General features: G+C 39.5%; 1 long non-coding RNA gene across 1 annotated transcript; it reads right to left on the reverse strand.

Annotated features, from left to right (window-relative positions):
• Positions 1 to 1801: 1801 nt before the first annotated feature.
• LOC106531075 (uncharacterized) lies at positions 1802 to 2501 on the reverse strand. The gene is made up of 2 exons (XR_001311860.1): positions 2117 to 2501; positions 1802 to 2023 (listed from the first exon to the last, which is right to left on the reverse strand). It is a non-coding gene; the product is annotated as an uncharacterized LOC106531075 (long non-coding RNA).
• Positions 2502 to 4182: the final 1681 nt, after the last annotated feature.

Raw genomic sequence — 4182 nt, forward strand, 5'->3', positions numbered from 1 at the left:
GCTGCATTATAGAGCGTGCCTTTGGGATGATGAAGAGCAGGTTCAGGGCTATCTTCCTTCAAACACTGGAGGTTCACCACACCTTTGCCCCTCATGTAAGTAAATACACCTGCTCTGCAAGGAAAATAGGAATTAAAGCTCAAGCAATAGCAATTACTCTAGTGACTCTTCCCACTTTCACAGGTTTTCACGGCGTGTGCTGTCCTGCACAACATCTGTCTCAGGGCTGGAGCCGTCGTGGCGCCGGAGGATGAAACAGAGGATGACGATGATGAGGATGTGGTGGAGGATGACCTGGAAGCTGTAGGTGGGGCTGCTTGGAGAGACCGAATATCAGCCGAGGTTTCTGCTCTTGTTGAGGCCCCAGTGMATCACGATTATTGCTGAGGTAAAGCACTGATATTACACGAACTTTATTAAATGCTAAAATGATAAACTATAAGTAACTTTCTGTTTTTGTTTCAGTGACATGGCCGGTGTTGCGTCTGCATGCAGTGAATGCCCAGCCCACAGACAAGAGGACAACTGAAACCTTAACATTCAAGAAGTGTCTCTCTGATGCCTGCTGTGTGGACGTTCATTTGCAGTTCTAGTTCACTTGTAGTTATCAATGCAATTACTTTCTATATAGTTTGTTGTGTAGTTCTTTTATTGTCTTGTGTTTTTTCTAACTTGTTATTCTCAAAAAAATGCACGTAATTGTGTGGTGTGTTCCCTTAAAAATACATTGTACATTACAGCTAAACTACAAGAGAGAGAAATAGGCAAATGTGGACTTTTGATCAAAACATTTGCAAAAAGTGAATTTTGTCAAAACATAATGAATTAATGCATTATCAATGTGTCGTTTGAATGAACTGTCTGAAATGTAACCGTAAAATAAAATTTTGAAACATCTTTTGAGCAATAGCAACAAAAACACATATTTTGAGCATAAACGCTTTAAATTTTTGCGATCTTCCCTGTTAAATTTGACATACCGTAATCCTTATTTCGATATGATGGGTCACATATTTGATACACTCACATTAGCTGTTCATAACAGTCTGTCTTGTCTATAATATGATTTATGGCTAGACAATCAACAAAATCCCTGCAATGACAGTTCGTCCTTGTGTCTTTGAAAGCTTTACATGCGCACTATGTAGTGAATGTGATTCAAAAAAATACTTTCATTATTAGTGAGTCTCTTCTCCACTGTTGTCTTTTCCTCAGAGTGTATTTCATAACCATACTTACACACTGTTGACAAGATTGGCTGAAATACAAAAAAGGTCATTAGCACAGTGGTAAAGTAACCTGGTATAAATACTGTGTTACTGTACTTAAGTATACATTTAGGATATCTGTACTGTACCTGATTAATTTATTTTTTGGCTTAATATTTTCTTCTACTTCTACTAATTGCATTTTCCAACAGTTACCTGTACTTTCTACACCTTACATTTTTAAAGGAGGAAAGTTTTCTGGTAGTTTTTTAAACTCTTGACACCATATTAGTTTGTATACAATCAAATCATGTCACACTCCAGCAGGACTTAATCACTCACATTAAAGGGACTGTACTTAAGCAGTATTTGTATTTGATGAAATATATTATTGTGTTTGTCCAAAGCCCTCAGAAAGATTTTAATTTTTGGGAAAACCTTTGGGCAGCCTTGAGATAAGTACATAAACTGAAACAGACTAGTGCTTCCTATATTACAAATCTGTTAATTATTCTAATGAAATAGTACTTTCTGCAGTTTTTGGTGAGGCCACCTCCTAAGAAATGTCAGTATACAGAAACTACTTGTGCTCATTTTCAATCAATGCTTTTACTTTTAATAATTTATTCCTATTGGATTTTGAAATGCGGTCAGAACTGTGTTATAAACAAATACACAAAAGTTTTAAAGAAAACGTTTATGACAAGGATGGGATATTGTTCAACAAAGCAGCAGAGCTGAATGACCAGACCAAGACAATAATTAAAAGATAAGTGCAGTTTTATTTACAGGTGGAGTTTGGTTTTGGAAATCAGCTGAAAAGGAGGAGAACGTAGAAGGTGAGTGTTGGTTCTTGGAAGAGTAATTTGTTGTAGATTTTCTCTTGTTAATAAGTGATTCTTTCTTACAGATTTTCCAGAGGCGAGGAGTTCCAGAGGAGGAGGTTTTCAAAGGCAGGTGGCAGTTCTTCAGGCAGTGGCTGTGAGGGTTCCGTGGTGAGGTTCTTTGTTTTCTGACCCAACTTGGTGTGAGGACTTCTTAGCATGAGGTGTGGCTTCTGTGATCATGGTAATCCACCTTGAACAAAGGATGAATGAGGTAAGTACAAAATATATTCTTTAACATAGAAACTAGGAGCTAGATGCTACCATAAAGGTAAGATGCATCAGCGTGGATCAACTGATGGAGGAGGTTTATAAAGCTGCAGCTGATCATCAGACAAATCCCCAACAGGTGGACAGCAGGTGCAACCGAAACCCTTTTGATAAAAAGAGACGCTCCCAGCAGCTGCAGTTTGAATGTAGACTGATGGGCACTCATCAAGCAAAACGCGTCGTTAGCTCTGGTAAATTTAAATTTTAAATCAACCAAGTTCAGAAGAAGTTTTTCACAGAAAAATATGTCACTATGTATCGGTCCTAATAACTCCACAGTCCTAGAATTAGCTGTCATGGAATTTCGTTTTTTGAATCCTTCGCTGCGCCCTGCTGGGTCCACAATTTCGTGCGATCCGGGGGTGTCTTTGTAAAACAGACCTGCAGAAAATTGACTTTTCAGACTGTTTCCTGAATAATTAATCATCGTCTCTATAATTGCGCGGTACGGATGGGTAGAGCTGGAATGCGTTATCAGCTGGTCACCCAAGGTCACGTCCACCAGACTAAACATGGTATTTAAAAGACAATTAATCGGTGCAACCTGTTCATCGTCATCAATGTCTGATCCATCGGCGTTCGTGACTTTAATCTGTAAATAAAGAAGAGTGCTATTCAAATCAGTACAACGTTCCGAATCTCCCGGGATAAAAAATTCAACCGGTGACGTGTCCGTTAATGCAGCGATCAGTAGCAATTCCGAGTATGTTTTCTCCAGAATGGAAAGCTGCGTCATCGGAGCTGCGAACAAGTCCAATTCTGATAAGGCGCATTCTGCAGGTTTTCCGTGTACCAGAGTCATGGTTTTTATTTTCCCCCCTCTCTCTCGTTCTTTAAAATACATTCGCGAGGCTGCTGCAGGTGCTTCTTCTTTTTCTTCGTCTTCTTCCGCGGCTTGCTCGGTTTAACTGATTTTTTTCTTTTCACAGTATCCTTCTTAACTGACCAGATTCGCTGACCAGGTGGTCTCTTTTTTCCTCATTTCGACAGGACCATTATTCCTGATCCATCTTGATCCTCCTCCCCTCGGGCCCGTTTCAACCCGCTAGTGGCTCTCCCAATTATGTCAGAGGCAATCCCTGTGGCCGCTTTGCGCAGGTGTGGCTTAACAATGGAGAATCCCCTGCGTATCAGAGGGGTGACGAAGCGGAAAAGCCTGGAAAAAAGCGATCCGATCCCACATCCGTAATAAACGGGACTTCCCCAGAAACCTGGTAAATTACCCCCTGCCTGGGTTACGTAATACTGTATAAAACGGTTAGGATCCTCCATCATCATCACAATTTAAGTAACTAATTTTATTTTAAAATATCTGCATGCATACATGCACATGCGTTCACAGAGTGATGTCTTGCTTATGAGGAAGACTTGATAGGTCTGAAGTGTAGTTTAATTATAGCTTTACCATATACAGTGGTTTGCAAAAGTATTCATACCCCTTGAACTTTTCCATATTTTGTCACATTACAACCACAAACATAAATATATTTCACTGGAATTTAATGTGAAAGACCAACACAAAGTGGTATGCAATTGTGAAGTGGAAAGAAAATTGTACATGATTTCAAAACATTTTTTGCAAATGAAAAAAATTAAAAGTGCAGTGTGCAAAAGTATTCAGCACCCTCTGAGCACAACCAATTGCATTCAGAAGTTGCCTGATGACTGCTAATGACTAAATCAGGGTTTTGCAACCTTTACAATCAAGAGCCATTTCTGCTACTGTCTCACTAATAAAATGTGTCCAGAGCTGCAAAACAAGCTACAACTGTGATTATCAACTGATGGTCCAGGGGCTTTTTGAGGCCTTTTCTAGAACC

The sequence above is a fragment of the Austrofundulus limnaeus genome, unplaced genomic scaffold, assembly GCF_001266775.1.
Source record: "Austrofundulus limnaeus strain Quisiro unplaced genomic scaffold, Austrofundulus_limnaeus-1.0 Scaffold595, whole genome shotgun sequence".
In the NCBI taxonomy this organism is placed as follows: Eukaryota; Metazoa; Chordata; class Actinopteri; order Cyprinodontiformes; family Rivulidae; genus Austrofundulus; species Austrofundulus limnaeus.